Consider the following 25,858-nt stretch of genomic DNA (forward strand, 5'->3'; position numbering starts at 1 on the left):
TGAAATAATTCTAGACCATCGCCACCCAACTGAACTTCCGGTGATGATGGAAATGTATATTTGTGCTGTCCTGTGTGGCAGCCACTAGCCATGTGTGGCTATCAAGCACTTGAAACGCAGCCAGTGTGACTGAGGAACTGAGGTTTTAATTTTAATTAATTTAAATTTAAACACAGCTAAACATGGCTCGTGGATATATATTAGACAGCACAGATAGATAATTAAGGCATGACAGACCCCATTTAAGAAATCTACAAACTTTATCGATATTGCTCTAAGTAGAATATAGTAAAATATCACTATCATTCACGACAATGTTTTAAAATCTGACACTAAAGCTATAAACTAATTTGGCACCATTTCAATAATACATATGGGTGAGTAATGTTAATTAGTATAACCAGTTTTGCTTTTCATGTGTTATGTGATAGTCAGTTCTCCATGTATTTTACCCATACATTATCATTCATTCCTACAAAACTTCCTTTCCCCAAAAGTAATCACATACTTGTAATAAAAGCATTTGAAATAAGCCAATCTAAAAATAGGCAAGGAATTGAATAGACATTTTTCCAAAGACATACAAATAGCCAATAAGCATATGAAAATATGCTCCAATGTCATCAGTCATTAGGGAAATATAAATCAAACAATGAGTTATCACTGTATATCCATTAGGAAAGTCTATAATTAAAGACAGACAATACCAAGTGTTGGTGAGAATGTAGAGGACAGGAACCCTCACATACTGCTGGTGGGAAAGTAAAACAGTGCAGCTGTTTTGGACACAGCCTGACAGTAACTCAGAAAGTTAAACAGAGAGTTATCATATGCACCAGCAATTCCACTCCTAGGTATATATCGAGAAGAACTGAAAACATGTTTATGTAAAAACACACATGAATGTTCACAGCAGCATTTTCTTAATAGCCAAAAAATGAAAACCCAAGTTCTATCAGCTGATGCAGGATAAGCAAAAGGTGGTCTGTCCAAACAATACAATATTATTCAGTCATAAAATGGAATGAAATACTGATTTGTGCTACAATATGGATGAATCTTGAAAGTACTATGCTAAGCGGCCTGACACAAAAGTTCACATATTGTATGATTCTATTTATATGAAATGTCCAGAACTGGCAAATCCATAAAGGAAGTAAACAAGTGGTTCCCGGGGATGGGGGTGGGGGGAGGAAATGGGGAATGACTAATTAACAGGTATGGGGTTTATTTTGGGGGTGAAAATGTTTTGTAATTAGATGGTGATGATTGCCCAACTCTGTAAATGTACTAAAAGCCACTGAATTGTTATGTGAATTATATCTCAATTTTTAAAAGCACTTCAATTTTTGGTTTTAAAATTTTGTTAATTTCCTGTTCATATAATTTTTCTTTAAACATCTTGGGGTGCTTTTTTTCCCTCTCTCTAATGAAATACTAGCCATTTTATTAGGTGGTTTTGTGTAAGAATAAGTATTTGCAAACAAAAATTCTGTATAGGAGGCAAATTTTAAAAGCTGCTAGTTACTTTAAAAGGACATAGAGATACAGAAGTCTACTTGGCTCTCTCTGTGAAGCAATAGCAGTTCTGAGCTAAAGTTTGAGAAGACAGAATTCCTCTCTTTCTGACATTCTCCTGAGCTGACAAAGGAGAGATCTGAAAGATGAAGACTGAAGCCACATGGGCAGCCCTGGTTGACGCTTAGAGCTGAAACAAAACTGAGAAGCCAAGTTATGGGCAGACCCTGGATTTCAACATTAAATCAAGTAAACATGAGAAATGAGCTGAAATTTCTCTCCCTGAAGATACAAAGAGAAACTGGGGTAAAGAATAAGGCAAGTAAAGAAGCAACCCAAGTGTCCATCAACCAATGAATGGATAAAGAAGATGCAGTATATGTATGTATGTGTACGTACACACACACACACACACTGGAATATTACTCAACCATAAAAAATGAAGTTTTGCCATTTGCATCACTGTGGATAGACCTAGAGGGTATTATTCTTAGTGAAATAAGTCAGACAGAGAAAGACAAATACTCTATGTTATTACTTACATGTGGAATATAAAAAATAAAACGAATGTATATAACAAAACAGAAACAGACTCACAGATATAGAGAACAAACTAGTGGTCACCAGCAGGGAGGGGGACGAGGGGTAAGAGAGGGGTATGGGATTAAGAGATACAAACTACTGTGTATAAAATAAATAAGCAACAGGGATATATTGTACAGCACAGGAAAATACAGCCATTATTTCGTAATAACATTAAATGGGGGCTTCCCTGGTGGCGCAGTGATGAAGAATCCACCTGCCAATGCAGGGGACACGGGTTCAAGCCCCGGTCCAGGAAGATCCCACATGCCACGGAGCAACTAAGTCCGTGCGCCACAACTACTGACCCTGCACTCTAGAGCCTGCAAGCCACAACTACTCAGCCTGCACTCTAGAGCCCGCAAGCCACAACTACTGACCCTGCACTCTAGAGCCCACAAGCCACAACTACTGACCCTGCACTCTAGAGCCCATGAGCCACAACTACTGAGCCCGTGTGCTGCAACTACTGAAGCCCGTGCACCTAGAGCCCGTGCTCCACAACAAGAGAAGCCACCACAATGAGGAGCCCATGCACCGCAATGAAGAGTAGCCCCTGCTTCGCTACAACTAGAGAAAGCCTGCGTGCAGCAACGAAGACCCAACACAGGTTGGGTCTTTATGTTGTATTTTTATTTTACAAAAATAAAAATAAATAAAATAAATAAATTTATTTAAAAAATATAAAATGGAATATAATCTGTAAATACTGAATCACTACATACACCTGAAATTAATATTGTAAATGAACTATGTTTCAATTAAAAAGAAAAAAGACAAGGAGAGGGAAGTACAAAATTTGCATAAATCCAAAAGAAATCATAAATGCTTCAGAAATACATTTCCACTTCATGACTTGGAAAAGAACTATTTGTCTGGGTCATACAGTAAGTCAGAGACTAAATAATAAATCAAAGAGTAATTAATACTTATGAACTCTTATTCAGCTGTCATCAATGACAGAGTAGGATTACCACCTGTTATAGGTTAATGAAGTTTTTTTCCCTTAAAACAGTTGCTATTAGTTGAATTCTTTTCATGATTGATAAATACATCGAAATTCTCATTTTAAGTACAAAAATGTCAAACTGCCTATGGAAACTTAAACAGGAAAATACCAAGAAAAAGAAAAATTTAAATTTATGCTACATTTAAAAGTTAGCTACTATTTAACATCTAAATTGTTGAAGAGCTGAAAGGTTGAAAAAAAATAATACCGCTTAAGTAACTCCTACTAACAGAAAAAGAAAAATAAGACAAACCACCTGGAGGATCCTGGCTTGGCCCTACCTAGAAAAGAAATGAAATGGGAACAAGTCCCTTCCATCAAAGTACTTCAGGGGTGGAATTTACTAACTCTAATATACTGGGGGAAAAGTGTCAAGAAATCATACAACCATAAGAAAGATTTTCAGCATCTAAAAGCCTATATATATATATATATATATATATAAATGATACATATATATCATTTTATAAAAACATAATGAAAAGGATAAACACCAACTTCAGAAACCCTAAGCAAATTTGCTAAAACCAGATTTCTCAAATCTGAACGACAGTGTTCATCATAATGGGTGTTCATTACACTAGTCTCTGTATTTTTCTGTATTTGAAATATTCCATAAAAACGCTAAACAAAGTCTCATTAGCATTAGCGATCACCAGTTTCTATTTACCCCAAAAGTTCAAATTATGTTTTTCTTTTTATTGAGGTATAACTGACATATAACATTATATTAGTTTCAGGTATACAACACAATTATTCTCTATTTGTACATATTGTGAAATGATCACCACAATAAGTCTAGTAAACATCTGTCACCCCAGTTACAAAACTTTGTTTCTTGTGATGAGAACTTTTAAGTTCTACTCTTTTAGCAACTTTCAAATATGTAACAGTGAAAGAGTCACCATGCTTTACATTACATCCTCAGGAGTTATTTATTTTATAACTGGAAATTTGTATCTTTTTTCAAAAACATCTTTATTGGAGTATAATTGCTTCACAATGGTGTGTTAGTTTCTGCTGTATAACAAAGTGAATCAGCTATACATATACATATATCCCCATATCTCCTCCCTCTTGCGTCTCCCTCCCACCCTCCCTATCCCACCCCTCTAGGTGGTCACAAAGTACTGAGCTGATCTCCCTCTGCTATGTGGCTGCTTCCCACTAGCTATCTATTTTACATTTGGTAGTGTATATATTAGTCCATGCCACTCTCTTCATCCCAGCTTACCCTTCCCCCCACCCCGTATCCTCAAGTCCATTCTCTGCATCTGTGTCTTTATTCCTGTCCTGCCCCTAGGTTCCTCAGAACCATTTTTTTTTTTTAAGATTCCATATATATGTGTTAGCACACAGTATTTGTTTTTCTCTTTCTGACTTACTTCACTCTGTATGACAGACTCTAGGTCCATCCACCTCACTACAAATAACTCAATTTCGCTTCTTTTTATGGCTGAGTAATTGTATATATGTGCCACAGGAAATTTGTATCTTTTGACCCCTTTCACCCATCACACTTCAAATTATGCTTTTGAACAACTACCAAAATATTATGTAGCTGATTAATATTTTGTTTGTACTTCACCATGTTGCTTCAGGTTTAAGCCATTACTAATAACTTAGGTGATTCAGTCAAAAATATTTATCAACTATTTAATAGAAAAAAAATGAGATACTGCCGAGGTGGACAGACGACAGATGACACATGCTTGCTAATGATTCCATTTATCTTAATTACACCTACTACAACAATTTTAAAACGTGTATCTTTCAGTACAAAGAATTTAAAGACCACATATATTGTTGGCATAGTCCAAAGTGTTTATTAAACTTTGAAAATCAAAATCATAGCAAGTCATCTGCTTGTGAGCATCTTATCTTACAATATTCTAACTCACTGAATGGGAGAAACAAAGCATACAACATAATGTGATTACTTTTAAGACACAGAAGTAAATTTATTGAATGCTTCCCTAATTAAAAAAATAATAATCTAAGTAATGATTATGTCTTTATAATCTGGGATGAAGCTAAAATTCCTCCTTATTCAACAACCTCACATCTTGTAGCTAACATGAGGTTAAATTTCAAACCACATCCTTTCAGAAAGAAAACTGCAAATTTAAGATCTCTAACCTTTGCCAGTCTATTTTAGAACACTGAAAATGTTTTTAGCCTGAACCAGAAGTTTCTCTCTAGAACACAAGAGCTAAGACTATAAACTTTGTTCCTGGCTTATCCGTTACGTATATGAGGCATTATAATAGTTAGCAACTTATTATGTGCATACCTCAGAAGCTGGTCCCTACAGCTTAGTTGGCATGGGGCTTTAGCCATTTTTTAAATAAGGAATTGTTAGCAGGAAATTGAACCTCAGCCTAATCCCAGTTGATCAATATGACAGAATTCCAGGGAACCCTGATATCTCACTTCTCTTCACAGGGTCTGTTCCTTGCTGCTTGGCTTTCAGAGAAATCAGGCCATAATTAATATTTCAATGGCGCAGGAGCTGATACTTCTGCTGCAGTGAAGTAGTTCATTCACTTTGGCAAGGTTTTCTCCCGATTCCTTATTTGCAAAAAGCACACCGCCAGGTTAGTTGGCCTAGATCATTTCCTGTTTTAAAATTTTTTTGTGTGAGGGAGGGAGGGGATTAAAGTCCTGAATGCTCATCTAAATTAGCTAATGAGAGACATGGTACCTTGCCCAGGATGCTGCGATGCAATCCTACTGGACTTGCAGTTTTGAGGAAGTTTTCTGTGGCCTTGAAACAGTTGGGCCATCAACTGCTGTCAACAAGTTTTCTTCCTCTCCTTGGCACACATAATGGAGGCGGACTGTGGATTAAAGGCTTGTGGAATGCACTGAGCTCCTGTGTGTGTCTGCACAGCACTGGGCATGTAGACATCTAAGGGTGGAAGTACCTTCTGGCCAAACTAAGAGGTCAGGTTCAGACTCCAGACCAAAAGATCTGGCCATCTCCAGTGTTCCTAAGTCAGAGATACCTAACCAGCACTTAAGATTTCTGTAATTACTGATGATGCTTTCACTGCTTTACTTTGATATAATGACTAATGGATATAAACTGGTTCCTATCCTGAATTTGTTTCTGGTCACCAACAAATTCAGGATAGGAACAAGTCTGATACCAATGAAGCAAAGGCTTTATGTACTGAAGAAATTACAGCAAAAAGTACCTCACAGCTACACAAATTTGGATAATGGGAATTCACATACAAAAATTTACATATAACCAAACGTACTGGCAGCCAAACCCTGGAATTCGTGGCTGGCTAGCTTGGTAGGCAGACCTACTTTGGTGACTTCATTAATCTTGCCGTGATTCACCTCCACATTTCACAGGACTGAATTTTTTGTATCTCACCCACACTATCATGGCAGGGTTTGACTGTTGCCCTCAAGAGATTATTTTTAAATTGACTAGCATCGGTAACAATGGATAGGCCTTCCCCGCCCCCTCTGAGTTTCTTAGATTTAAATAAAATGACCATAAGACATGATACTTGAAGCAACAAGAAAACTGAACTACATCAATAGAAGACAAATAAATCCTGATGCAAATTTCTTTCACATATCCCTCACTGCCACCTCACCAATTTCTCTTGGGGCCTAAGATTTTGTTCAATAGTACCCTTAGTTTAGCTTCTCATATTTACTTGTCAACATCCCAATGCACCACTAGACCAAAACTTCAAGTACTAAGGCCAGCTATTTAACATGAAGCCGATAGATTTTCCTGGGTTAGGCCATTTCATCAAGATAATAAGTCCAAGAATAGATAGAGGGGGACATGTGAATGTCTTGGTGACACAGTGAGAATGAATGATTCAGGGACCAGCGACTTGATTCATCTCACACTGAACATCTGAGTCATTCAGGAAAAGTATCTTGTATTTACTTTTTAGAAAAAGGTACATTTTGAAGATGCAGAACAGTTTGATTCCATTTTTTTGAAGACATTTGAATGTCAAATCTAGGGCTATATCTGGATTCCATAACACTTGTGTGTGGTGAGGTGTTTTTTTTAGCACTTCCTAAAATTTTAAAGCATAAAGCAGCAATTACTATATAAAGATAAAAAAGAACTAATACAACCTAAAACCTAAAATCAAACACAAAATTAATCCATGAGGTGACAGAAAGGGATGTTAGCTCTCAGTGAGATCAACATATCTTTTCAACAAACCTGGCTAATAATTTGGGGATATTAACATGGTTTTTGGTTTAGGCTTCAGGTCATGACTTAGGTCTCACTGTTTTTCAGCTTCAAATTGATGACCAAAATGATATCAGTAACACAAATTCCAAAGATGCTGCATATGCGCCATTGTTTCCTGCCACCCAACCTGAAGTCAAGTTTCCCAAGTAACTCTTCCAAAGTAACCCAAGTAGAGGTAACCACTGGAGCAGCAAACTGATCAGCTTAAGAAGTAAAGCAGAGATGTGGCCCACAGAGAACAATCTGGCATCCATCAAGGGAAGGACTCAGTGGGATTCTGGGAGGCCCAGACTGCAAAGGCTATTCCCACAAAGGATGACCAGGCTGCAGATACACACAGACACAACCCCTGAGGAAGCAGCTACATCTCCTGATCCAGGAAAGTACATGAACCTGAGTCACCACCTCTCCAGATCTCAGGTTCTTCTCCTGTAAAAGGGACTGCATATTGTGATTCCATAAACATTAGCCTTGTCAGCAGTGTTCTTCTCAAAGTGTGACCATCGTATCTGTGGCTTAACTTTAACACAGTCATACATTTAAAAAGGAATTTGATGGTTTATAACAAAATACCTACAGTGATCACCTCTGGATGCAGGTAAATATAGGTGGGTTTCACTTCCTTCTTTTGTGGTTTTCTGAATTTAAAGATTTTTCTATAATGGTACGGATCACGTTTATAATTAGAAAAAGAAAACTATTTTAAAAGTGAATTTTCCTATATTTAAAATAGCAGTTCTCTAATCCAAAACTGATACTATTTTAATTCAGTTAAACCTTCAGAAGATGAGCTCCCTATTCAAAGTGAGGAAAGGGATGGTAAAATGTTGACATCACAATACATTTTTGCTGTGCATGTGGATGATAATGTTAAACCTGAAATCATATCTTTAAAATTCGGGGTTGAGATATGCCCACATGTGTACCTATAAATGTCCCAGTGATTTCCTGATCGCATCTAAAAAGATTCACTGTACCAGTCCTCTGAAAGGGAAAGAACTGCTCTAAAGTCTTAAGCTAAAGGAAAAAAAAAAAAAAAGATGTTTCTTTACCTTTATTGCAATTATCCTAACTCTTTGGAGGGGAGAAGCAAAGAACTATTTGAAAATCTGTTGAAAGTTATAACTCCTCTCAAAAAAAAAAAAAAAGTCAAATCTCCTTGATTTTGTTGATTGTTCCTAGTATACAGAACTTCCAATGTCTGAATATTTATGTGAATTATAACTGTACTGAGTTGGAATTCCCCAGAATCAGACCCAAGACAAGGATTGGAGTGCAAGTAATTGACTTGGGAGGTGGACAAGTAAGGTAGGGAAGAAAGTGACTAAGCGGTACATTAGTGAGCAGGTCACTGCTCTGAGCAAATGGATCTCCCGTCTGCTGGGGACCTCAGGGAGCCTGCAGAGGACAGGCCTCAGGGATGTCTCAACTAAGGGGCCAAGAAGCTGGGCTACTGGTCCAGCTCCCGTTAGTTGATGGTTGGGGGCTACTCTCAGGGATGATAACCTCCTGGCACTTCTGACCTGACCCAACATTGGTAGCAGAGACTTCAGGCTAGGAGTCCCAGGGGCTTGTAGTAGGAAGCTGTTAGGTCAGAAGACAATGACTTGATGGCGAGTGCCATGGCATGTGGGCAGGGCACAGACAGAATATGCTGCCACCATTAAGTATAAAAAGAAAAGTGCCCTTATTTAGATTAAAATGCAAACTACAATGTCCACACTTACTGAGTGCCCACTCTGTGCCAGGCACAGTTTTATGACTGTTAGTCCACAATCTAGTGGCGAGACAGCACATAGACAGGTTATTGAAAAATAAAAAAGCTCTAATAAAAAGATTTTAAAACTGGGGCCCAGGGTTCTTGACACTGGAAGTGGAAAGATTAGCTTCTTCAAAGGGGCTGTAAACGTATATAACATTTCCTCCAGGAGAACAAAGAAAGAGCAGAGATTTCACCCTGATGACAGCCACAAAAACACCACACAGTCTGCCAACTCACAATTTTCTTCAACTCAGAGAGCTGAAACCTCAGTATAACTAACTAACCTGAAATTAAGGAAAGAGAGGCATCTCCAAGGAGATGGACCTGCTTACCTGGGGCAATGCTGCTGAATGCTGGCAAGAAGAAATGAGCTAGTAAACTGGTAAAGGCTAAATGTGGGCAAGCAAGAGAATACAGAACTCTGAAGGACCACAGACAGGAGGTGAACCCACACTCAGGTTCTTCTACGTGGACCTCCCCAGGTGCCAACATAAAAGCCTGGCCAGAGTCCGGAGACCGCCTCCCACTAGGTGCAGGCCTGGGGAGGAGAATAGCAACTGCCTTGGGAGAGGCACGAAATACCACCTGGATCCTTCTCTCCTATCTCTGCTAGAGAAAAAAGGCCTTAAACTGCTGAGGGAAGGGCAAAAGACCCTGTGTTCCTTAGGACACTGGTGAAAGCCCACTGTAGCTGGGAATTTGTCAGTATAGTGTAGTGACCCTATTCTATGAACAGTTTAACTCAAAAACAGCATGCTTGTTATAAACACAGCTTCCAGACCCTGGTCCCTCCTTCAGCCAGGCCACCAACCTAAGCCCCTTCTCAACAAGCACTATGGAGCCACCCAGGGTAGAGGAATCTCTCAGGGATTTGGAGGGGAAGGAGAGAAAACCATGGCCCAAAAGGGGGCTTTGGTGGAAGAAATGTTTTAAAGATGAAGACGTGAGCCTGATTACGGATGGGGCCAGGAAAGTCAAAGAATAGGATTAATAATGATCAGGGGGTAAGGAGGATGGGTTATAAATCACTTGGCATGAATTTTCTTCTGAATGTTACATCAATGTAGTTGCTTAGACATGCAAGTTTAATTTCTGTTTGAAGTAAGGGGGAAAAGCCTACATGAATAGATTCTGGATTAAATTTAGTATCAGATTTAATTTTTACAGTCAAGAACAATTAAATTGTCTGCTAGAATTTTCTGGATCACGAGAGCTATTCACACTGAAATGTCTAACGTTTTGCTCGTTGTCAAAACGAAGAAAAAGCCTTCAAGTGCTGACACGAAAAATTGTGCTTTATTTCAAACTGTGCAAATCACAGTAACAGAAGCTCATCACACGTATGAGAGAAGACATACTGGAAGTAAGACTCATCTCTTCTCCTAGTGGGTCTGCCATAAGCAGTAGCTTCCAACTAAATATCAACGAACGCCTGTTTTACTATTTCTCCAATCTTATTCATAGTTACAAAATCAGGACAATTTCCTTCTTCTATTAACTGCCATTTATTGAACTAAGCATCATTTCAAAGAAACGAAGCGCTAGTCATTGAAAAGTAATTCCATTTCAGATACCACATTAAACTTAAGAGGCATTTAAACATGTTTGATGATTGAAAAATTAAACATGCTTACGTTATTCAGTCTCGTTCTACAGCTAGCCCAAACTTAAATAAACCTTATCACATGGTTTCTAAAGGATATAGAGTAAAACTGTATTCTTCCCCAGCTCTCTCTCCTCCAAAAAGCTTTAAGAAGCTCAGCGCAGAAGTGAAAATTAAAATGAATCCAATAAAAGTGAATGAAAAAGTATCTTCAGACCGACTCTATCAATGTCTTTACAAGCAAACTGAGTCACAGAGAAGGGGCCTGCACACTAGTTACAGCCTATACTTTCCCTGTCAGGAGGCTCAATCACCTAAGCTTCTTAAAAGCAGTAAAAAAAAATGAGACCATAGGATACAGCATAGATTTGTTATATCTTAAATATTAAAAACATGAAATGTCAAGATATATTTATTTAAAGTAACTGAAATTGTACGTCAGGGTTTTTCTTTTTTTTTTCTGAAGCTTTTTTTTTTTTCCTGAAGCTACTTTATGGAAATTTAAAAATCAGATGAAATGTCTGTGTCTTTGATCGGCATTAAAAGAAAAAATAGGGGAAGGGGGAGGGCTCTGCTTTGGCTTTCCTTCAATTATGAAGCAAGGTGATACTCTGCATACTAAATTAATTCCATTTCGCATGTTGTTTAACTTACTTTGCATACCTACACTTCTATGTGTTCCAGGCAGTTTTTAAATTTAATTTTCGAAGCAAAACCACAAATCAAAGATGTTCAGAACAACCATTTTCTTTCTCTTATCCCCAGAATCATGGACAAGTTTTGTCTTTTTTTTTTTTCATGGACAAATTTTAACATAAGCTTCTTGAGGACAAGCACTCTGCTTTATACCTTTGCTGCCCTGACATCTCTCAGCCTGCGGGCGGAAGGCAGGAGAGGAAAAGACTCTGGCAGACTTGAAGTTGCCACACAGATCAAGACAATCGAGCCTCTCTGCAGTCAGTAAGGACATTTCTGGCATCTCTGAGGCTCACCTGGTACTGTAACACTTCTAAGAGTGAATGTCCTGAATGTAGGGACTAGGCCTTTCCCAAATCATTTCTGTACCCCTTCCCATACAGAGCACTGGGCCTCTGTAATAAATGGTTCTTGACTACAATTCTCCGAATTCTACTGAAAATTTCAAAAGATAAGCCCAAGTTTTTTTTTAACTTGATGAGTTTTTTTTTTTTAATATACTTGTGAGCATGGTCCTTTCTTTTTTAAAAAATTTTATTTATTTAATTTATTTTTGGCTGCGTTGGGTCTTCGTCACTGTGCGCGGGCGTTCTCTAGTTGTGGCGAGCGGGGGCTACTCTTCGTTGTGGTGCATGGGCTTCTCATTGTGGTGGCTTCTCTTGTTTCGGAGCACGGGCTCTAGGCACACGGGCTTCAGTAGTTGTGGCTCGCGGGCTTAGTTGCTCCGCGGCATGTGGGATCTTCCCAGACCAGGGCTCGAACCCACGTCCCCTGCATTGGCAGGCGGATTCTTAACCACAGTGCCACCAGGGAAGTCCCCTTGATGAGATTTTAAGTGATGAAAAAAATAAGGTCACACATCCCTGTACATCAAATGCTTTCCATAATTCATTAACCAAATATTAACTACTAAATAACAACTATCTTATTTCAGTATTAAGAACTGAGCCACAAACTAAACTTACAGTTTATTTTGATACTTTTATTACTGTGACTCTCTTATAATTTCCTTGCTAGTGAAATGAAGGTAGTATATCACCTATTTTTACAGAGTTATTAGAAGGATTAAATAGATATTCATAGAAATGCTTTGGAAACTGTAAAGCTATATCATATTGCTTTGTTAACCAAAAAACATTTACAGTTTTGTTATTTTATTTATAATCGGTCCCAGCTACTCTCTATACCAGCTGCAACAGAATTTTCTGCAATGACAAAAATGTTTTGTATCTGCCTATTACTATAGCCACTTGTCCTATGTGGCTATTCAGCACTTACAATGTGGCTACTGAGGACAAGAAACTGAAGTTTTAATTTAAAATTTTCAATAGTCCATGTGGTCAGTAGCTACCAGATTGGACATCACAACTCTGTAGCTTCAAAAACATATAACTTTTCACTGTTTAAAAAAAAAAAAAGTTCAGGAGATAAAATTTTCTTTGTTTTCTCAGTCACAGTGTTCACTCTTTTCAACATGTGACAGTACTATATAAAAATAAGAGACAACAACTTAGAGAAGCAAAACCCCACTTAATACAGCTTATTTGGCAAAGGGGTCTTTAAGAACAAACCATCAAAACTTCATTTTGACGTAGCTTATTTGACAACTGAGGTCTCCAAAACATCTAGATGGCATATACCAAAAACTGGCACATACTAGGTGCTTCGCAAATAACTATTAATGAAAGAAGGACCTGAAAGACTATCTTTCACATACATCTCAGCATTCCTAAGTTAGAGGTTGGCCCTGCCCACCAACATCACCAGCAGGCACAACCTCTACTTCCTGAATGAGCTCTACTTGAAATGTGTCACTTGGTAGATAGCAAACATACAAGACAAGGGCCCTGCCTCGAGAGCTACAATCAACTTGGAGGAAAGAGACAAGAGAAAAGTTAATCAGTAGATGTTAACAGTCCAACACAACAACAGAAAAACCACCATGGGGAATTTATCATTAAAAGCCAGAGAAAAGAGACATTTGGAGAAGGAGAGGTGACCATCAGTGGTCTGAGGTCACACACACAAGGAAGGATTTGAACTAGGTCTTGGAGGGCTGTGAGGATTGAAACAGACAGCGCAGGGAGTCAGGAAACAGTGAGTCGAAACTGGTTTTGCTGACGCAGAAGGTTCAGGAAGGAGAGTAATTAAGGTTTGATTGTGAAGGGCCTTTACTGGTAGGCAGGCTGGAGTCTAAAGTGATCCTGCAGGGTGAAAAATGGGGACTCACTAAAGGTTAGAGTGGAGAGAGATGACTAAGGTTATAAACAAAGTATTTCATTATTCATTTACCCAAAGCAGGTATCTGGTGCTTAATATGTATGTCAGGCACATTGCTAAGTGAGGGTTACAGTGACGGCTGTGACACAGTTCTAACCTGGACAGTGCTCACAATACAGCCAGGAACACAGACAGAGAAATAACCTGAACACTGTGTGACACATATTTGTAGCAGAGTTACATGCAAAGTGCTAAGAAGCACAGGTGGGAAGGTTTAAATCTGCAGAGAAGGGCAAAGGAGGCTTCACCAAGGAGGGGTCATTAAGTTAGACCTTGAAGGGAAAAAACCATGGGCTCACCAGGCAGAGAAGGGCATACCAGCTACCTACAGAAAGCCTTTGGGAAATCTAAAATTTGTTGGGAAGATCATACTTCTACGAAATTAAAAGGTGCTGAGGTTGTATCATTCAAATATAGAGAAAGGGGCTTCCCTGGTGGCTCAGTGGTTGAGAGTCCGCCTGCCGATGCAGTGGACACGGGTTCGTGCCCTGGTCTGGGAAGATCCCACATGCCGCAGAGCGGCTGGGCCCGTGAGCCATGGCCGCTGAGCCTGCGCGTCCAGAGCCTGTGCTCCGCAACGGGAGAGGCCACAACAGTGAGAGGCCCGCGTACCGCAAAAAAAAAAAAAAAAAAGTTCCAGGTATGCTTGTTGGCTTCCACCTGACAACTGGATTGTTTCCAATCACATACAAGGATACTGTCTTCATTTTAAATCCCTAGTTCACCTGTTAGCATGGTACACAATAAACTTTTGTTTTAAAAGAATATTACTACAATTGTTTACATCATATACAGGTGAAGTTCTGAAAAAACTAACATTAACAATTAAATTTTAAAATACAGAATTGTTATTGGAAATTAAATATACCTCCTGTCTAAAACAAAACAAAATATAACAGAAAGAAACAAACAAACCCTGAAGTCAAGCTACAAAGTAACTTCATGAATTCCATTTAAAATCAATGATGAGACTAATGTTCATAGCATTATTTACAATTGCCAAGATATGGAAGCAATCTAAGTGCCCATCAGTAAATAAATGGATAAGGAAGATGTGGTATATATATACAATGGAATACTACTCAGCCATAAAAAAGAATAAAATTTTGCCATTTGCACCAACATGGATGAACTTAGAGGGCATTATGCTAAGTGAAATAAGTCAGAGAAAGACAATGATACCACTTATATATGGAATCTAAAAAAATGCAACAAACTAGTGAATATAACAAAAAAGAAGCAGACTCACAGATGTAGAGAACAAACTAGTTCTCTGTATCCAATAGGGAGAAGGAAGGTGGGAGGGGCAATATAGGGGCAGGGGATTAAGAGATACAAACTATTTGGTATAAAATAAGCTACAAAGATGTACTGTACAACATGGGAATGTAGCCAATATTTTTTAATACCTGTAAATGGAGTATAATCTTTAAAAATTGTGAATCACTATATTGTACACCTGTAACTTATATAACACTGTCCATCACCTGTACATCAATAAAAAAATGAAACAAAATAAAATCAATGACGAGATTCTGCTAAAAATAAGGTAGGAGGCAGTATTTGTAAAATACTCAGTAATAAAAGATAAAAGACTCAGTTTCACAGATACGGTTTTCATAATTTACCAAAACTATAAATCTAACTTTTAAATTACCGAGGTCACATGTAATTCAGTGTATAATTATAGAAAGGAAGCTTTAAAAATTATAATTTAACCCAGTAATTGCATTCCTGGGCATTTCCCTCAGAGAAATATAAACTTATAACATAAAAACCTGTATAGAGATATGTCTAGTAGCTCTGTAAATTGAAAATAAATTCAGATGTCCCTCAAAGTGTGAATGGTTAAACAAACTGTGGTACATTCTTATTATAGAATACTACACAGCAATAAAACAGGAGAGAACACTGATACATGTAACAACTTGCATGAATTTCTAAAAAATTATGCTGAGGAGACAGATTCAAAAAACTCTCAAGTTACATACTGTAGATTTCATTCATGTAACATTCTTGAAATGATGAAATTATATAAGTAAATTATATTTCTATAATGTATAAAAAGAGGACAATTAGTGGTTGCTAGAGATTAAGGAGGGGGTGAGGATGGAAGAGAAGTGGAAGTGTGACTGCAAAAGGGCCACACGAGGACCCTTGGAGTGATGGAAATGTTCTGTATCTTGATGGCATCGATGTCAATATCCAGACTGCGATACTGTTCTATGGTTTCGCAAGCTGTCACCATTGGGGTTAAATGGGTAATGGGTACACAGGATGCGTGTATTATTGCTTATAACTGCATGTTCTGTGAGTTATGAACTGTGAGTTCATAATCATCTCACAATTAAAAGTTTAATTTTTAAAAATTATAATTTATTCAAATTTTATCACAGTGATTACTTGAGGTTGGGGGAGGAACCACCAAAATGTTTAAGAGTGTTTCTAACTACACTTTTAAAACCAAACAAAGGTTTGCTGCACCCACTACATCAAAAACAAGCTGTGAAATTTCCTGTTTTATGACTATTAATGTTTATGTAATTTTATAGTGCTAATTATGCTTGTATTATTTTATTAACTTTTCCCTTTGAAAGACTTCATGTGCTTAAAAATGCATCTACTTTTCACCTCAACTCATCAGCTGAATATAACAAAGATATTACCAATTCACAAAAGGCAAGGACACAGAAAGTTTGCTCACGTTATATGGCCAAAACCTGACCAAGCTTGTCTTGGTGCTTCACAGCTACATATTAATACTCTGAGAAAGAGCGTGCTATGTAAACTCATCTCACCATAGTTATAATCCAGGCAATAATGAATATGAATCAGTCTGTTTAAGATTTTCTAATTAATGTCTTCAGCAAGGAATTTGACATAATTATTTATCTACCAAACTGTATTACAAAGGTAATTGTTTAAATAAGGCAGAATGCAGTTTTTCCATTGAAACATGTACAATAAATAGTTTTGAGTGTCTAAGACCAAACGGTTTACAAAAGTAGTTTACAAAAGGAAAGAGGGATGGTATTAGGCAGGGAGAGGTTTATCCTAGAGTAGAAGGTGAAGGTATGCCAAGATTGGAATTAAAAACCCATTCATTCAATTAAGGCATCCAGAAAGACTGGAGGTCAAGATTAAGTCATGCAAAAAAACAAAGTCCCTGTTCTCAAGTAGCTCAGGGAAGTAGAAGGACCATAGGAACTTGGAACTGATATACTCCAGTTACATCTTAGGATGATGGATTTATGGATTTATGCTGTTTCTATGGAAAATTGCATTCAAAGTTCTGATCAAGTAACTCAAACAATATTTTGGAAGATTGACACCTGCCAATATATTGTCCAAAGATTTCAGACTGACACATATTTCTCATATGTGGACAGTCTGAGTTAGACATTTAACAGCTGAGTTGCTTATTGCAGGTCTCAAAATAACAGCAGTTCTTGTGAAAGTCCAATTGAGTTTTCTGATTCCTCTTTCAGTGCTTTTTAAAAACTGACTTTGCTGCTTATTCACTCATTAACAAACTGACAATAAGTGGAAAATTCCCATCAGTGCATCAGTCTGAGGTTCCAGGTAAGATTCACTGAGACCATTTATTCTAGCAGATGTCTCAAGAGATTTTCAAAACATTCTTCTGTTTATCCGTAACAACAAAAGGGAGTATTTTCAATAATAGATAATAAGTTTGGACTTATAAAGGCATATAAATTGTATAAAGAATAAAGAAAAGCAGAAAACACAATAAACCAGAGTAATGCTATATGAAAACGAAAAAAAGAACTTACTTAAAATGGCAGGTCTTAAGGCATAAATTATGGTTCTTCATAAATAATGCATTTTCGTTGTGACCAATTATTTTACATAGGCTATGAGGTAAAGTACTTCAAGAAATATAAACCAAATAATCAAGTTCATGATTAAAGTCTTTTCTGAAATCACTATTATTACTGGTAGGGAGCACTTTTTCAAATGCAGCCTTTTTCCAAAGAAAGCCGCTGACAGTGGTTAACACAGCTGTCTATCTAGATTCTGGTAACGTATCACATAACACACCTAGAAAGTAGGTTTAGCTAAAACCTAGTGAATACAAAGTCATTTTACAGCTCATCCTCAATACTTACAGAACAATTTTGCATGTGTATTTATATACCAAAGTTTTCTAGAAGAATTTTTTCCAGTTCATGTGTATTATCTTTACCAACTAAATGGTAAAATTAATCACAGCTTCCTCAAAGATGGAGAATACTGAATTCAACATAGACTATAAAACTCCCTAGGGAAACTCATCTTTTGGCCATGAGGCCACTGAGTCTCATACAGAGCAGGGGACAAATGAATGATGACTAAATGGAACCAAAATGAATCATGTATCTTTTTAAATAAGAGGTGTATAAAAGAAAACACAATTCTTCACACACAGTAGGACTCCAGCAAATATCTGAAGTGCTAATTGTGTTCAGTCCCCTCACTTGGACCCCTGGTGGTACTTAGGACTAAGAAGTTATTCTAACTAGGTTAGTCCTTGTTCCCCATTCAATCCAGGTTGCAGGTGTCAGACAATATGATGAACCTCACTGCAAAGTGGTTATTACTGGTTTCCACTTTGAGTGTTTACAATTCTCTTGAAGGTATAGAAACTTAAGAGCCTGTTCAAGTGTTTACTTTGATCATACTGAGAATTCAACCAATATTGCATGTATTAGTAGTATAACTGATTCTCCTTTTTGAAAATAATGTACTTATTGTATTAGCAAAGGGAAATAGTCAATCTCAATATTTTTAAATTACTGTATATGGAGGTATACATATGTAAGTTCTATAGGAATTTTTCCCCCTTTGTGGGGGAGAGCAGGATCTAGGAGAAAATCTCTTTGCTGGATTTTTTAATTGCTTAAAAAAAAAAAAACCACAGACACAAGAACACAAATCTAAGTAAACTATCATCCTGTTGAAATATGCTGCAATTTCTGAACACTGGTTGGTTGGCCATGCACTAAAAAACCAGAGTTAAATGAAACGACCTATATTCTATAATGAGATATAGATCAATGAGTTCTGTTTACGGAAAAGCAACAGTTTTTCCAGAGGAACAACTCTGTCTCGGTTGCTTAATTTCTTTGAGGACAAATCAAACCTTTTAGGGGAAATCGAACCAAAGCAAATGGTAAATGAACCTTTCTCATTTTAACAAGACCAGTCCCATCTAACCACCACCTAAATTAACTTCCCTTCTATTTCTATCCAACTTCTGGAAAATTTAGCCTCAACAAGGGCTTGAGCCTCAAACGTGCACAGCAGACTGGTTTGTTAACAAATAAGTCCAAGAAGGTAGCCACTAACTCAGCCATTATGGGAACAAATGTTTGTCTGGCTGCAACATTTATATTTTTAGAAGCTGAGCGTTTCATATGTATAACTTCAATTTTCTCCCCTTAACCCAAAGGGCAAATTGTAATAAATTCTTGAGAAGACAGTACATTCTTGCTGAGGAAAAAATACAACAGAATGAGAATGCTGGCTGTGCTAAGAGAAGTGAAATATAAGCACTAGAAGGACTCTAGAGAGCATCTGGTCCAACACCTTCATTTCATAAGATGAGAAAACCAGAGACCAGAGGAGTTAAATGACTTGCTCATGGCACACACACCAGCTTGGTGATACGGCCAGGTCTAGGACTAGAGACTACATCTATTAAACCACTGTCTTTTTGTTTACATCAAGTATTTTCCAAACTTTTCTTCTAGTTTTTCTTGCTTTGGTAGTTTCCTGCCAATTTCAAGTGTGAACTTCAGAGAGAAAAGGCAGCTTAAAGAGTTTATTTACAACGTGCCTTTTAGTCCATAATTGGTTAACACTAACACTTTCTTCACATGTTGACTAGCAAAGACATTTTATAAAATGACTACCACTTAGAATTACAAATGCAATAGTTGCATACACATTTAAAAGGTATATTTTACATTTTGCAAGTGTATAATACTATCAGTCTTTACCTTTTAAACGTAACAGTTGATTAAGATGTGTTTACCCAACCTCCTACACATTAGTGGTGTTTACATGCCTCTAAGTACTGCCTGCCGAACAAGGTCTAACTTCCCTATTTTAAAAAGACCCTTAGTTGATTTATTTTGCTGGATTCTCTTCTTTAAAAGCAATCTCTTGCAAACTATCAAGCTCATAATAATTTTTCTTCAGTAGTTTATTTCTTCCCCACAAGATCCTATTTAGATTCATAATCATATTGACTAAGATCACAGAAAACATGCCAGTAATTTGCCTGGCATATAGTAGATGCTACAGAAAGCATCATTAAGTACCACAATGGAAGAATAAAAACGACTTAAATGTATTATGAGCTGGCCCTAAGCCAGGCCCTGTTGTAAGTGCTTTACATGTATTAACTCATTTAGTCCTCACAACAACAATATGAGGTGGATACTTTTGTCATTCTGTTTTACAGATGAGCAAAATGAGATCCAGAGAGGTTAGATAATTTACCAAGTTACACACCTAGCAAACAGAAGAGGCAGAATTGAACCATGACACTCTGGCTGCTAACTACAACACCTCACTGCCTTATAATGACACTTCTCATGGGCTTCGCTCTGTGTGAAGGTAAAATCCCAAAGACTTTCCCTGGCCTAAGGCACCTTGGTTCACCTTGAACTGGGGTGGGGGTAGACAGAGACCTTCAAAGCATTATATGGTTTATTCCCTTCCCCTCACTTCCCAAAATTATACTGTTAAAGAAAAAAAAGCTATTTAAGATGAACATGAAGGAGATTCAAAAGTCTCAAAAGAGAACCCCAACTTCCTGTTGTTATGATTTGGGGTAGAAGGGAAAATAGGAATGATTATATACAGCAATGCTTATGAAACCTTTTTTCTTAAAACAAAATACAAAAAAACCCTGACAACTTTGGGAACCTTGAGTTGAAATATATCTTAGATCAATGCAATCCAAAACCTGTGCTTTTAAAAGTAGGAAGCTGTAACCCAAATATGAAATGGTTTGTGGAGGTCATAAGGTTTAATGGCAGATCTCCTAATTTCTGGCTTAGGGTGCTTTTCACCTCCTTCTCATGTTTGCAATTAAAGAGAGAGCTTACAGTGGACCAGAATTTCAGATACCACCTGCCCACTGTTTTAAAAGTATATTTGTAAATAGGCTGTGGGTGTCCATGAAAAATTATATTCTAAGTTCGAGGCCAGGCCCCCAAAGCCTGCATGGTACTCTGATAGCCCCTCTTCAACCTCACATTTTACATAACTTTCATAAAAATATAATCATTTTTATGACAAAACCCCACATCTGCTCTAAATTCAACCTGGAACACTAGGCACCAACTTCTATATTCTATGTAAGTGGTCCCTGAAAGGGGGCTTTTTCCACCTCTCCAAGCAGACAGATGCATTGGTAGTGGTAGTGGTACGTGTGTGTTGGGGCGGGCAGGGACGACACAGGGATCCAGATTAAGGAAGAGCAGAATAAACACCCTTGGATGTTTGTAAATCACTAAATTCATACTGAATAAGACAATAACTATAGAAGTTAAACATGCCTTGGCTGTTGATGAAAAAAGGGTTACTGGTTCCCCTGACCCTCTCCCTCCCCATCCTTTATTTGTGAGTTCTGGACTTTGTGAGGGCTATATTGTATATCAGCCTACAGGGATGGGCATCTAACCAATCATCAGGCATTATTCAGTTCATGAAAAATGCTTCACAACGATATGATTTAAAATAATTCAGACACTTCCACATTTTAATTTATGTATTTTATAGTATTAAAAATGTACAGTGCAATGTCTAATGACATTTTATCACCCGCAATGAATCACTATATATGAGTCATAATAAACTATATTATCAAGACTATGAATAATGAAATTATCATCAATGTAGCCAACATTTATTGGTATATCAAATATATTGTATATCAAATTTATTTTAATAAATAAATTTATCAAATAAATCTAAATTATAATTTAAAAAAAACTCCTCAGACCAATGACAAATGGAATGTCTATAGCATTCTAAGTTTAACTGAAGAGCACCATCATGTAATATTCCCAATTTAGTTATGGTAACACAGCCTCCAAAAGATGAAGATAATTCCACTGAATTACTGAAGTGACAGTGGGAGCAACTTTTGAATGTTGTACAACTTCTCAACTGAAACCAGTAAGCACGTGAATTATTGCTGTTTGTGACTTGGGCCTGATGCCCTTACCCTAGAAGAAGTCTGTTATTTTTCACTGCTGGGCATCAAACTAACTTGCTAATTGTTATCATCACTAACTGGAAGTATACAAAGCCTTACATCCAGTTTTACTTTGACTGTCTCTGTCTCTCTCTGTTTGCAGCTATTTGTAGTTACATTTTGGGCATGAAATAGTTACTTAATATTCCTAACATATCCAGTCTATTGGTGTCATGAATTAGATTCTTCTTCCCCCTTCAGTGCAGGAAAAGCACTACAAAACCATTTAACACATTGAGGTAGTAATCATCTCCCAGTACACTGAAGGTGTGAAGGCAACTTCCCAAAGTGACATACAATTCCATGAATGATTAAGCCCTAGAAGAACCCTAGAATAACCTCTACTTCATCTTCCAGTTAAAAACAAAGGAATAATGTCCATTTTAAAATGAAGCAAATTATGGGCATACCTCTTGACTGGAACAGAAAAAAAAATTAGCTTATGGAGCATTCTCAAAATACCTTAATGTTTCAAAGTAGTAAGGTGAGGCACTGGACTTAAATGATCAGCATCATCGAGGGTATGAAAATTCTCTATTTAAATCAACCCCTGGTCAACAGCAAGGAAATAACTCAGTTTGAAAACTGGCAATAATTGGATTTTAAAAATTAAATAAATTTTAAAGTTTTAAGTTAAATTTACTTTCCCAATTTGTATAGAAAACAAAGGAAATTGCAATTCTGACTTAATATGGACAATCCAGATACTCAAGGTCATACAATTGCTAAAGTTTTTATTGAACTCAGTTTGGTAGTAGTTTCCTTAAATTCAAATTGTGTCAGAACTACTCACATAATTAGATTTGGTTTATTCAGCTTGTAAATGCAGCAACAGCCCTTTTCCCCCCCCATGAACGCCAGCTGCTCCTACTTTCTGCTTACCTTCTCTCATGCTTTCCATCTCCACTGTGGCTCCTCTATCTCCCTCCGAAGACAGTACAGGTAAGAATTCAGATAACTGGATGTTTCGCCCCCCAAGTTAGAATCTTCTACATCATACATAAGACACGTAACGCAGCTACCTTCTCTTATGTAATAGTGGGGTTGGGGAGGAAACGCACTCTGATCGAAACAGTTTATGTCATTTTGCTGTGAATGATCACCAGTTTCAAAACTTCCTCCCTTCAAATATCTGTAACAAATAGAATATATTTCTAACTGAAAGCCTACCTTTACTTGAAGCATGTAAAACTATTTGTACAGCCAATCATTCATACACACACAAACACACACACACACACACACACACACACACACACACACACACACACACACACACACACACATATTCTCTATATACCTGAACGGGCTATTTCGATTTCTAATGTGGCAGAGAAACTCAATGTGCTTTTACTTTCTAATCTTCACATCAAATCAAATATGCACGTGTTAAACTCTGCTGTGAGGACTGTGTTACATAAGTTTCCTGTTGGCATCTCCAAACACTTCCCAATATCCTACACAGTGTTACTAACTCTCATTTAGAGCTAAATCTCTAAATTAGAAGGTCCACTAATTACGAACATACCTGAAAAACAATGTAGCAGCCAAAAGACACAACCTTACCCAGCACAAAGTTTTTTTTCCTTTTCTATTTTTCCTTTCCATTGGGTTCTTAAGTAAATAAAAGGCTCGTATATTTTCAATGCCCTTGATCCCTACACAGTAGTGTTAGAAGACAGCTGGACAATCAACTTATTATTTTCCTGAATCTGATACAAAATAGCCAAGTGTGGAGAGGCTTAGAGTAAATTCAACCTCCAAAGAAAATTGTGTCAAATAAAAGCACACATAGCATGCTTTTCCAAATCCAGAAACACTTATTTTGGACATCAATTGTTCTCATTTTCATGTTACCATTTTCCACAACTGTTTCACAGGTACCAGAAATGAGGATACTTTCTACAGTAATATACTACATTCAAAAAGAGAAGCAGTCTTCTATTCTACCTTTTAAAATAAGAGAATCTAAGCCCAATTCTAGAAAAGCAACTTCTGTCAAAAATTTGCTTTTCTGCATTAAGGAAAATAAAATTTCATTGAAACTGTATACTAATCACTTCGGATTTATACACAATTACCATTCTTTATAAGTTGTAGAGCTGTATTTTTATTTTTCGGTCAAATTTGGGAACAAAAAAAGAAAGAACTGTGACCTCAACTAATAAATTACATCTTGAAATATACATGATCTTGTAGTACCCATGTTACTTCCAATGGTAACTGACACGCCCTGAATTGAACTGTGCCAGACAGTCCTATCTGTCCCATCGCTGACCAAACACTGCTTCTCTGTTTCTATTCATTATGTATTATAAGACGTCCCAACACAGTCCAGTATGCAAGGAAAAAATTACAATTTTTATGACAGCAAAGTGATGCATTCAAGTTCTTTCTTGAACTATATCCCCAGCCATGAGCATTAACAGACATTTTTTGATAGAGCTAAAATTACGTTAGCTGCAAGCTTTTTACTCTAAGAACCTTCGGCACCCTTTCCTGCAGGTTTTCAAAAAACACTCGTAAAAGTCAGGCACTATTCAAACCTTGCAAACCAAACTCGCCAAGAACCTCGTGCAATTATCTATAACCTTGGCTACACCACCATCGGCCCGAAATTCACGGTCCTGGAGACCAACGCACCAAAATCCCAGAAGAAAGGCTATCTGAAGCCCGAACTGCCGGGCTTCCTCTCCGCCGCCCTCTCTGCCGCATGGAGAAAAAGCAAGGGGAGGAGAGGAGTGGAGCGAGGCTCACCAGCTCCGAAGATGCTCCGGTGACCTCTGGCTGCTCGGCGAGAGCTGGACCGGGAAGGCGCTAGTTCTGACGCGGCGGGTCGTGTGGACTATGCCCTTGGTGCATTCCTCGCATTCCTGCACAATCTGTCGCCAGCCGAGGAGCCCGCGGTGCACGTTCCCCCCGGACACACACACCTGCTTATTGCTGCGCCCCGCGCGGCCACGGCCGCCGCGGCGCCTCTACTGCCCAAGCTCGCTGTCGCACTCAGCCAACACGCAGCCAAATCTCAGCCCAGCCGCTCACCCCCTCGCTTCCCGGGGGGGAAAAGAAGAGAGGCCTGAGCAGCACCAGCGGCGGGCAGGGACACTCGTTCCGCCGGAGGGGGGGGCGGGTGGGTGGGTGCCGCAGCTCCTCTTCAACTCCTGGCAGGGAGAGAAGGAAGCGGCAGCGCAAGAGGGCAGGCGGGGAAGCTTGGGGCTGGAGAACCGGGAGGGGTGGAGCGTGAGGATAGGCGGTGAGGGGAGAGGGGCGCACTGGACTGGGCGGTGGGCAGGACCGGCAAGGAGCGCGGGTCTCAGAGGGCAAACACAAGACCGTACAGGCAGAAGGGACGTGGGAGGAAGGGGAGGGGGCCAAGAAGCGGGAGTTGGGGCTAGAGAGAGGGACGGACAGCCCCGAGGGCTGGAGAAGGCGGGCGCCCAGGGGTGTTGGGGGCGCGGAGCAGAGTGCCAGGCGGCAGGAGCTGGGAAGCCTCCGAGCAGACGTCCAGGAGGGCTCGGCGTGGCACTCAAGTTTGGGGCTGGGGGCCCTAGATCCAAGAAGGCCAACGTGGGGAGGGGTCGTGCGCGGCATGTAGGGGATACCGGGGCAGAATAATCGCAGGGAAAAGCAAATGGAGGGTGAAACTTGTGCGCCTGCCGGGGGGAGGGGAGCAGGCAGGCTAGTGCGGGCAGAAACACGAGGCGGGGCAGGAAAGCCGAGGCGGCCGCGAGGCGGTGGGGACGGAGTAACGGGAGGGAGGCGCCCGTCCCCGTCTCCCTCCCTCCCTGCCCCGCGCCCCTCGCAGGCAGGTCTTGGCTCCGGCGCGACGGGGCGAGGGCCGGGGGTCTCGTGGGCAGGAGTCTCCGCGCCCTCCCGCGAGCCCGCACACTTAC

The 25,858-nt window shown here is 38.8% G+C and overlaps 1 protein-coding gene across 12 annotated transcripts in view; it reads right to left on the minus strand.

Moving 5' to 3' along the window:
• PKP4 (plakophilin 4) overlaps nt 1-25,858 on the minus strand; it is a 251,052-nt gene that overhangs the window by 224,863 nt on the left and 331 nt on the right. For 7 of the 12 annotated variants that reach the window (XM_027130827.1, XM_027130843.1, XM_027130835.1 and 4 more), the window contains exon 1: nt 24,723-25,833. The exons of 4 other annotated variants lie outside the window; for them this stretch is intronic. The gene's annotated coding sequence lies outside the window, so the exon portion shown is untranslated. Of the gene's footprint in view, nt 1-24,722; nt 25,834-25,858 lie in introns of those variants that run through there. One more of the 12 variants, XM_027130785.1, reaches the window with a different exon arrangement.

The sequence above is a fragment of the Aethalodelphis obliquidens genome, unplaced genomic scaffold (assembly GCF_003676395.1).
Source record: "Aethalodelphis obliquidens isolate GAN/ISIS:26980383/991018 unplaced genomic scaffold, ASM367639v1 scaffold2, whole genome shotgun sequence".
Taxonomy (NCBI): domain Eukaryota; kingdom Metazoa; phylum Chordata; class Mammalia; order Artiodactyla; family Delphinidae; genus Aethalodelphis; species Aethalodelphis obliquidens.